The sequence below is a fragment of the Erinaceus europaeus genome, chromosome 3 (assembly GCF_950295315.1).
Source record: "Erinaceus europaeus chromosome 3, mEriEur2.1, whole genome shotgun sequence".
Lineage (NCBI taxonomy): Eukaryota > Metazoa > Chordata > Mammalia > Eulipotyphla > Erinaceidae > Erinaceus > Erinaceus europaeus.
The window spans coordinates 8223369-8234869 of NC_080164.1; the positions used below are offsets into that span (position 1 = coordinate 8223369).

Sequence of the window (11501 nt, forward strand, 5' to 3'; positions counted from 1 at the left end):
ATTTTGGAAGAGCTAGAATGAATGTCCAATGTATTTGCAGAATTCCAGTTATTTATTATTATTGTTCATCCAGAAATATGTTGTAGAACTTTTCTGCAAATCTGAAGAGTATTTTTTTTTTTGTTCTTGACATGTATTTAGCTTTGGTATTTAGTACTTATTTTACAATACTAAAACAAAAATTTGAGTATTCCTTTTACAATTTCTTTCCAAAACACTTACTTCCCCTTTGAACAGACAAAAGTATGACAGTCACACTGTGTTTCTGGCTGTTTGCCTCATTTTTTAAAAAAATTAAACACATGGGTCTTTTTTCTTAACAGAATGAATACGTAAAACCAAGCCCTACTGTGGTTTCTAGAGTGTAATGATTTTCTCTTGACTCTGTTTTTACCCATACTTTTGGTGGATGGCATTCTCTTTGTAATTTTGAATTGGTAAAGCTGGCATGGATGCGAACGCTTTCCCCCTGCAGGCTAATCATTAATTTTTGATTGGCAAACACACTCAAATGTGCTTTTGTTATCTTCAAAATTAGAATATCAACCTGTTGGAGAGGTTATGAGGACTGTTGTTCCTCTAACAAGATGCCAGACAATAATAAGGAATAATTAATCACATCACTTTTGTGTTCATGAATTTTGAACATGGAAGTTTGTGAAAACAACAACAACAACAACATGTTATTAATATGACCAATACAATAGCAAATTGATAAGTTATCATTGAAAATAAGAGTATGTGGTCTACAGAGTGACACCAAATCCAGTGTTGTAGAAAGTGTACATATCATTAGCCTGGACACTGTTCTGCTGGGCTCGTGGGGGGAGGCCTCTCTTGAGCTCAGGCTCTCTGCCATGGCAGCTAGGTTGTACACCAGAAACGGATGTCAGGGAGAATATGCTCCTAGGCAGCCTGAGCGGGTCACCCGAATGGGTCTTTCTCAGTGTTTGTAGCTAGAGATGCAACAAGAGATCACCAGGGGACTGTTTATTGAACAGCAAAGCAGGGTTTTTAAGGGGTCGCAGGGGGAGGTAAATTGTCTATACCATATATGGTCAGAGAGGCAAGGGGTTGGGGGAGGGTCAGAATCAATTGGTTAAAGGAACCAGGAAACAGGGTTATTAGTAACCAGCAGCCAGAGGGCGGTCCTGAGGGCAGAGAGAAGATGGATCAGGTATGATCAAAGGAACAGAGGGGGTAGGGAAGTAGGGAGGGAGCCTGAAGTTACTGTTTGACAGAGCAGAACAATAAAATATAGATAACAAGGGAGAAGGCTATTGTGTCAGGGAATGCGGGGGCGGGGGGTGTCCTTGTGAGGCAGGGAGGCTAATAGGGCCGTGTCCTTCCTTGCTCAACCTCTTAGAGAGAGACTGATAGGATGGCCCTGCCCCTCAGGCACCCATCTTTCAATGTGGGGGTTGTCCAGCCATGCTATACCTTATCCTCACAATTCCCTACACTGTTTGTACCCTAGCATGGGTAGCTTAGGGACTTCTAGGACTAATTAACATTAGTCCATGCAGTTACCCATTTCCTGCAATGGTGGAGTGGCTCTGGTAAAGGCGACAGATGCAGGTTTTCTTATTGCCTCCATCTGTCTGTCACTTGCATCCAACTAGTTGTATTTGCCATAAAAGCTAGGTTACAAATTGCCACTTTTATGTGTACCTGTTTAAAATGTTTTTAAAAAGAGGTTTTTAAAACCTCTTTTGAAAATTTCTTTATTGGGGGAGTAATGGTTTATAGTCAGTAGCAAAATACATAAGCCTGTACATGCAGAACATTTCCCACTTTTCCATATAACAATCCAATCTCACTATGTCCTTCTCTGCCATCCTGTTCCAGAGCCTGAGTCCTCCCCCCACCACACACCTCAGAGTCTTTTCTTGTGGTGCAGTCCATCAAATCCAGTCCAAGTTCTGCTCAGTATTTTCCCTTCTGATCTTGTTTTTCAACTTCTTTCTATGAGTGAGATCATCCCATCTTCATCTTTTTGTTTATGACTTATCTCACTTAACATGATTTTCTCAAGCTCCATCCAAGATGAGATGAAGAAGATGAATTCACCATTTTTAACAGCTGAGTAATAGTCCATTAAATATATAGATTGCAACTTTCTCAGACACTCATCTGCTGTTGGATAATTGGGTTGCTTCCAGGTTTTGGCTATTACAAATTGTGCTGCTATGAACATAGGAATATACGCATCTTTTTGGATGGGTGTGCTGTGTTTCTTAGGATATATCCCCAGGAGAGGAATTGCAGGGTCATAGAACAGGTCCACTTCTAGCCTTCTGGAAGTTCTCCAGACTGTTCTCCATGGGGGTTGGACCCATGGACATTCCCATGGGCAGTACAGGAGGGTTCCTCTTTATGAGCTCACGGTTTCACAGGCTATAAGTCTAAGTGGGTTCATCTGAGTTCTCTGGGCAGCATCTCTTAAAGCTGAAATAAAAGTTTGAGCCTGGTGGAGCTCTGAACTGGAAGTTCTGGGAAAGACTTCTTTTAGGTCTGCTCATGTTTTTGACAAAATTTGGTTTCTTGTCACTGTTGGACTGAATGAGGCCTGAGTTGTGGAATGTCAAGCAGTGGTTACTCTTTTTTTAGTTTTTCTTTATAAAAAAAGGAAACACTGACAAAACCATACCTGCTATAATCTTATATATCACTAATAATTTAATATGTCAGGGGAAAATAGGTTAACATTTCAGGTTCTTTAACGGTCTATATTTTAGTTCTGGATATCTATATACATATATATATATTTAATATAAATAAATTTAATCTATAATGTTTCACATTTGTAAGCTGACTGAATTCTCACACTGGACATATATTGTTTAACACATTCTAAAAATGTGGTGTTTTTTTTTTCCCCTAAAATACCTAAGTTACCTACAAACTTAGGTCAGATAGATCAAAATAATTTGGATGTGTCCTGGAGCCCCGCTTTCTCAGAGCCCCGCCCCACTAGGGAAAGAGAGAGACAGGCTGGGAGTATGGATCGACCTGCCAATGCCCATGATGCCCATTTTTAGCAGGGGAGTAATTAGAGAAGGCAGTGGTGACTCTTATTCCCTGCAGGCCATTCTTGGATGGTTGTCCCATGCTCTGTAACTTACTAATGAAGAAGGGCCCCTCTGCTGAATTTCTTACATGCTTTGAGACTCTCTGCCATTCTACTATTGCCAGTCAGAGAAAGCTCTGTTATTAAAGAATACACATGATTCGATTATGCTCATTGGAGCACTTCCCTATTCACTTCATTCAGAGTCAAGTGATGCATGAAGTGCAAGTATATAAAGTAGATATAATGTTCCTGTGGCCATGGAAACTGGCATAGGCATGGAGACTTTGTCCCACTGTATTCACAGGGCAGCAGGAGAATAGCTTATTCAGAGGATCCCCTTTTGTGGGGATCATCTTAGAGCTTTGCCTAAGTCACTTAACTGACTTCAATTAGATTACAAGGAAGAGCTAAATGAATAAAGTCTATGCTTATCAATTGGTGATTAAAATTATCTACCTCTAGGAAAAAGGGCTAGCTAGAATGAGTCTGGGCATTTGATTTAAAGACATTTACATTTTTTTTTAATGTGGACTGGGAGCAGTAATATAGAGAGACATGTCTGAGCTCATTCTAAATCCCTGAGATTTACGTGTTTGGACATTTCTGTATGCTTGGTGGACTTCTGTTGTTTTCTCAGTCTGCTTAGAACTATCAGTCCCTTAATAATACCTCATAGAGAGTTTAAATGCTGAAGATATTTTTAGGGAATTGTCCTACAAATCATTGTGAGGTGAAGGTGTTATATCCTTTTTAGTTTTTTTTTTTCTCTGTTGAAATAGAGACTTCTAGCACTCTAAACTTTTTTTTTTTCATTTATAAAAAGGAAACACTGATAAAAACCATAGGATAAGAGTGGTACAACTCTACACAATTCCCACCACCAGAACTCCATATCCCATCCCCTCCCCCGATAGCTTCCCTATTCTCTATCCCTCTGGGAGTATGGACTCAAGGTCATTGTGGGGTGCAGAAGGTGGAAGGTCTGGCTTCTGTAATTGCTTCCCTGCTGAACATGGGTGTTGACAGGTCGATCCATACTTCCAGCCTGTCTCTCATTTTCCCTAGTGGGGCGGTGTTATGGGGAAGCTGGGCTCCAGCACACATTGGTGGGGTTGTCTGCCCAAGGAAGCTGGGTTTGCATCATGGTAGCATCTGGAACCTGGTGTCTGAAAAAAGAGTTAACATATAAAGCCAAACAAGTTGTTGACTAATCATGAACCTAAAGGCTTCTGCCCTGCAGATAAAGACTGGGTGCTTGAACCTGGGTCCTTGTGCATTGTAACGTGTGCACTCAACCAGATGTGCCACCACACATCCCCACTTTTTATATAAATATATATATATTTTTAAATTCATTTATTTATTGGATAGAGACAGAGAGAAATTGAGAGAGGAGGGGAAGATAGAGAGGAACAGAGACAGAGAGATACCTGCAGCCCTGCTTTGCTACTCTTGAAACTTTCTCCCTGAAGGTGGGGGACCGAGGCTCTTGAACCCAGGTCCTTGTGTATTATAATGCACCCAGCTAGGTGCATCACCACCCTACATATATATATATATATATATGGTTATGTAAGTTGTTTTAGTATAAAAAAGGGAGAGCTAGAAACCAGAATACTGCTCAGCTCTGCCTTATCCTGGGATTGAGCCTGGGACCTCAGGGCTTTTCACGTGAAAGTCTAGTGCACAAATACTGTTCTATTTCTCCAGTCCAAGAATCACACATTTATGAAACTCACGTTTCTAGAGCTAATTCATCTTGAGATGTACATGATTCAGGAATTACCATGCACTCAGGGGACCAGGGGACTCTATGTGGAGGGACTGTATTTGATGGTTGGACAAAGAATGTAAAAAGATCTAAGAACCCTGTACCTTAGGAAAAGAAGTTTAATGAATTTTCTTGGAGTAAGTCCTTAAAAATCACACTGCTTTATAAAATACAAGGTCTTCAAACTCACTAGTGACCCTTAAATGTTGTAGTGACGACAACTGTGACCTTTAATCTTTTCCATCTCAAGAATGGGAATTACATGCATGTAGACATCTCACAATTTTGTTAGAGAACTTGAATGGAATCATGGAAGGAAAAGCACCCAGCACAGCTTGAAAAGTCAGTTATTAAGAGCACGTAGCTCTAAGACAACTTCCCTTAAAAAAAAAAAAAATCAAATCAAATCACATTGAACAAGGAGAAAAGATCAGCTGGCAGCAGGCCAGGGGGGCGTCGAGAACTGAGCGGCTAAGGAGGACGGCTAAGGAGGACGGGTGACCTCTTCCTCACAAAGGCAAGAAAACTTGCTGCCAACATGAAATTAGCCTCTTGCTTCAAGAAATCATGAGGAGATTTTTCCGTTTTTTATTTGACTTCGCCGAAAATGGCCCAGGCTCACTCCACCCCACCCCACCCCCGCCCTTCGCCCCCATCCTGCCTCAAACACTCACTTTCCTAAGTAAAGTTAACAAATGACCCCATTTCTCCCATTAGTAAGGGCCATTAGCAGGAATGTTCGACACTCACCAGCATTAACCGAACTCTAATTAGCCAGATACAGCCTGCCACCCCCTTACAATGACACCTTTCTTCCCCAGTGCCTGCTGGAGTTCTCCTGAAAGAAACACTCGGGGAACGCCGCTCCTTTAGCACAGCCACTCTCACATCATCAATCAGCTTGCTATACCTCATCCAAAAGGAGGAAAATGATCCGTTTTCCTGCTGTATGTTGGCGAGATGAACAGTGTCAAGTCGAACTGAACCATGTGTTCCCCTCACGCTCATGGTACATGGGCTGCTGTACCTGGGAGTGCGGTGGTTAGGGAGGACAGGTCTTGGGTTTCACAGAGACTGTCTTGAAGTCAGCTGTGTACCCTAATCAGATGCTTCTGCTTTCTTTTTGTTCAAAATGTATGTGTTTATTGTTAGTTTTAGTTTTTGCCTCCACGGTTATTTCTGGCAGGAGACTCGGTGCCATCACTATGAATCCACTCCCCCTGATGGCCTTTTTCCCCCCCTTTTTAAATTTTTTTGCATTTTTTTTTTATGTGAGAGGATTCATGGTTTACAGTCAACAATAAAGTATAGTAAAAAATAAAATACAGTAGTTTGTACATGTATAACATTTCTCAATTTTCCACACAACAGCTCAACCCCCTGGAGGTCCTTGTCTGCCACCATGTTCCAGAACCTGACCGACACACCCCCCCCCCCTGCCCCGGAGTCCTTTACTTTTGTACAATACACCGAACCCAGTCCAAAATCTGCTTTGCATTTCCTTATTTTTTTTAAACAATTTTATTATTATGAGTGACTTAGTAATGATCGACAAGATTAAGGGATAAGACGGGCACAATTCATACAGTTTCCACCACCAGCGTGCCATATCCCATGCCCTCCATTGGGAGGTTCCCCATTCTTTACCCTTCTGGGAGTGTAGACCAAAGATCTTTATGGGAAACAGAAGGTGGGAGGTCCGGCTTCTGTAATTGCTTCTCTGCTGGACATGGGCGTTGACAGGTCGATCCAAACTGCAAGCCTGTCTCTACCTTTCCCTAGTGGGGCAGAGCTCTGGGGAGGTGGGATTTCAGGACACCTTGGTGGGGTCCATCTAGTGAATCATGGTAGTATTTTTCAATTTCTGTCTGTGAGTGAGATCATCGCATATTCATCATCCCCTCTCTGACTTATCTCACTTAGCACGACTCCTTCAAGCTTCAGCCAAGATGAGGGAAAGAAAGTGAAATCACCATTTTTTAATATCTGAGTAGTATTCCATTGTGTATATAGACAACAACTTTCTCAGCTGTTCATCTCTTGTTGGGAACCTAGGTTGCTTCCAGGTTTTGGATATTACAAATTGTTCTGCTCTGAACATAGGTATACACAAATCTTTTTGGAGGGGTGTGTTGGATTCCTTAGGATATATCCCCAGGAGAGGATTTTCAGGGTCATAGGAAGGTCCACTTCTAGCCTCCTGAGAGTTCTCCAGAGTGCTCTCCACAGAGGTTGGACAAATTGACATTCCCACCAGCAGTGCAGGAGGGTTCCTTTGTTCCCACAATGTCTCCAGCATTTGTTGCTGCTACCTTTTCTGATGTTTGACATTCTCACAGGAGTGAAGTGGTATCTCACTGTTATCTTTATTTGCATTTCTCTGACAAACAATGGCTTGGAACATTTTTTTCATGTTTGTTGGCCTTTTGGATATCTTCTGTGGTGAATATTCTATTCATATCCTCTCCCCAGTTTTGAATGGGGTCATTGGTTTTCTTGTTGATGAGTTTGGTGAGCTCTTTATATCTCCTGGTTATTAGCCTCTTGTCTGATAAATGACATATAAAATTTTTCTCCCATTCTGGACGGGGTCTCTTTGTTTGGGTGATGGTTTCTTTTGCTGTACAGAAGATTTTTGATTTGGTGTAGTACCATTGGATTATTTTTGTTTTAGTCTTCTTTGTAACTAGATGCCTTTAAAATTTAGATGGGATGGAGTTCTGCCAATATTTTCTCTAAGTATCTGATAGTTTCTGGTCTAACATCCAGCCCTTGATCATTTGGAATTTACTTTTGTGTGTGGTGAGAGATAGTGGTTCAGTTTCATTCTCCTGCACCTTTCAACCCATTTTTTTTCAACACCATTTGTTGAACAGACTCTCCTTTCCCCATTTAATAGTCTAGGCACCTTTTTCAAAGATTAGATATCCATAGTTGTGGAGGCTGACTTATGGGCTCTCAATTCTACTCCACTGATCAGTGTATCTCTTCCGGTACCACGCAGTTTTGATGGCTCTGGGTAGTATATTCGTTTTGATGATGTTAATTCTTCCAGGCAATGAACATGGAGTATCTTTCCACTTCTTTGTGTCTTTTTCAATTTCCTTGAGTAGTGACTCATAATTTTCAGCATACAAGTCTTTCACTTCTTTGGCAAGGTTTACTCCTAGATATTTTATTGTTTTTGTTGATACAGTAAAAGAAATTGATTTCTGGATTTCATCTTCTTCTAACTTAGTGTTTACAGAAAGGAATGTGAATGACTTTTGTATGTTAATTTTTTACCCTGACACCTTACTATATTGCCTGATAATTTGCAAGAGGTTCCTGCTAGATTCCTTAGGTTTTTCTATGTATACTATCATGTCATTTGCAAATAGGGAGAGTTTGACTTCTTCTCTTCCAATCTGTATCCGTTTAATTCCTTGCTCCTGCCTGATTGCTATGGCAAGAACTTCCAACACTATGTTGAATAGTAATGGTGATAGTGGGCAGCCCTGTCTAGTACCTGATCTGAGGGGAAATGCTTCCAGTTTTTCACCATTGAGTATGATGTTGGCTGTAGGTTTGCTATACATTTGGACTCCACTATCTTGAGGAATTTTCCATCTATTCATATTTTTTGTAGTGTTTGGATCATAAAGGGATAATGGATTTTGTCAAAGACTTTCTCAGCTATTATGACCTGTAGAATGCTTTCTTCCCTTTTCTCTCTTTCTTCCTCTGGTAAGCCAATAATGTGAGTATTATTTCATTTTCAGTTATCCCACTTGTCCCTGTTGTGGTTTTCTGTTGGGACTATGTGTAAGCTTGATAGAGCTTTGGAGAATTACCCATTCTTGGATGGAGGTCTGAGAAGATACCATACCCTCTTGGTGAGTCTCTCTCAACCGAGGTGAGCAAAAGGGGAGAAACTCAGACTTAGTTCTTTCCTTCTTGACTCTCAGGTGCACAGGAATCCCAATACTTCTCCCCATTAACTGCAGGCCACATGGCCGCCTACTTTAAGATTCACTTACTCAAAGTCACCTTACCTTCTGATCACAGAAGAACACACGTTACCACACACTCCTAGCAGTGCCCCTTGATGTCCTCAATTTGCATCAAACCTTGCTTATCTTCTCTCTCTTTTGCCTCAACTGGTTCAACCCCTCTCCTCCCCCTCAAACGCCTTTGGGTAATTAAATGCCTGCATCAGGAGACTAATTATCTTGACCTTTATGTATCTGCATCAATTCTTGTCATACCAGCCCCCTACCATAGGGGCAAGCTGACCTTTAAGAAACCTGTAATTTCTGACAAATTTGAATAATGTTCTTTGTTTGGTTTTCTACTTAAACCTTGCCCAACTGCTAATAAATGAGACCTGAGACCTGAGACCTGAGATCTGAGGTCTGAGCATGCTGCAGGTCTCCCTGGTGTCTTTAATTCGTGTCATCCCTTGTGCGAGCGAGAAAAGACCGGTCCGTTACCTTCCCCCTAGAGATCACCCCGCCAGAGACCCTGACAGTTTTCAGCATCTCTTAATCTCTTTTTAAGATCTCTTACTTCTTTATTTTCTCTAACATCCTCGATCATTCTAATTCTGTTTTCCTGCCTCACTTATTCTTTTCCTCTCCCCTCTATTGTTTTCTGTAGTTCAACAATGTTGTCACTCTGTTCTGATAGAGTTCAGCTATCCATGTTCTTAGCCAGCTATTTCAACTTTCAGTTCTCTTCATTCCCTAAAGTTAACTAGTGTTTTATTTAAGAATCTCATTTGTTGTTTCCCCATTTCTTTACTTCCAAAAGATTTACTCACTCCTGTAAGTATTGCATCAGTGAGTGTTTGGATACTGTCCTCATGCTTATGTGATTCTGCCTTTTGGCTGCTTTTATTTGGGTGTTTGTCCTGGTTCATTTCTCCCATGTTTCTCCTTAGTTTAACAATTGCATGTGGTGTGTTATGAGGTGCCCCTCTCAATACTTTTCATGCCACTGATCACACTTGCCTGGATTAACTTGTGTATAATTAAGGTCTGTAAGAGTTCACAGTTGTGAAAATTAACATTTGTTTCAATGTATCTCAGTACCTGAGATGAAACACAGTGGTTGTTAAATCTTCTTATGTTATTTATCTTCCCTTCAGACTATGGAGCCTGAGAGCTTTTTCAGTATAAGTAGATTTTTTAGTTAATCACTCACTCCTGACCAAGAGATAAAACAGGATGGGGGAGAGATAACACAGTGGTTATGCACAGATAGTCCCGTATCCAAGGGTACGATGTCCTAGGCTCTGTCCCTGCTCCATCCCATCCAGCACCAAGCCAAGCAGCACTCTGTGGCTGTTTCTGAATAAACCCTGATTTTTGAGGGAATGATTCACCCTTTTTCCTAACTTATTAGGACAATGATGTGAAAAGGCTCCTGCTATATAGCCACACCTCCTGACCACCAGGAGTATAGATTTACTCTTAAGTCACTTAGCCAGCTCTCTGCCCCGTGATGTCAGTAAAGGATTTCCCTTTGTAGTTCCAGCCCCTGAGGGCCCACAGCAGTGGAGACCCATTGTTCTACATGGTGAGGGTGAAGGATTCTCTCCTCTCTTCAGCAGTCTATCTGTTGATAAAACTCAGACGTGAGATGTTGCATCAACTTGCAAACTGCCAGACTGGTTCCAGCCGCTCCCTAGTAGATACCAGCCTTTAGACCTAGGAATCTCTCCTTTATTTAATTTTTTAAATATTTATTTATTTTCCCTTTTGTTGCCCTTGTTGTTTTTTTATAATTATTATTGTAGTTATTGATGTCATTGTAGTTGGATAGGATAGAGAGAAATGGAGAGAGGAGGGGAAGACAGAGAGGGGGAGAGAAAGACAGACACCTGCAGACCTGCTTCACTGCTTGTGAAGTGACTCCCCTACATGTGGGGAGCCGGGGGCTGGAACCAGGAACTTATGGCCGTCCTTGTGCTTTGCGCCAAGTGTGCTTAACTGGCTGCGCTACCACCCGACTCCCCAGAATCTCTCCTTAAGCCCCTCTCTGTCATGAACCACAAGTGTTTCCAGTCGCCCATGGCTTGGTGTGTTGTCGCGGCCGTCTGGTGTCAGGCTGCACCACGGAGAAGAGAGCGGACGTCCAGAGCAAAGGGGTACACACATCTTTATAATAGGCTGGGGGGGAGGTTTGGTTCAGACCACGTGGAGCCAGCTGGCAATGGCCGACCACGGGGGGGAGAGCAGGGAGTGAGACCTCAGAGAGGGAGAGCCAAGAGCCCAGAGAGAGCGAGGGGAGGGGTGAGGGGGCTTTTTATTGGGGCGACAACCAGGGGTGACGTGTAGGGCCAGGATTGGTTGAAAGGGGGAACTCTAGGATTTAGCGGGGCATAGAAAAACCTGGGGGCGGAGCCTGCATCAGAATAAGTCCTCAGCAACATTGGTGGGTTCCTGGAATGATTCTCGTCTTATCTCATGTGTTCTCAGGTGATCCTCTTTGCTATTCCTAGTTGATCTGGGAGAGCAAAACACGGCTGCTACTCCATCTCTTTCTTTCTCCCCATTTAATTTGATAGGAGAGAAATTGGGAGGGAAGGGCAAGATAGAGAAGGAAAGAGAAATATAGACAACTGCAAACCTGCTTTACCACTTGTGAAGTATCCGTGCTGCAGGCAGGAAGTGG

At 42.1% G+C, this 11501-nt stretch overlaps 1 long non-coding RNA gene across 1 annotated transcript in view; it reads left to right on the plus strand.

Moving 5' to 3' along the window:
- The window catches only part of LOC132537433 (uncharacterized), a 144010-nt gene that overhangs the window by 8295 nt on the left and 124214 nt on the right, over positions 1–11501 (plus strand). The gene's annotated exons all lie outside the window — the stretch shown is intronic.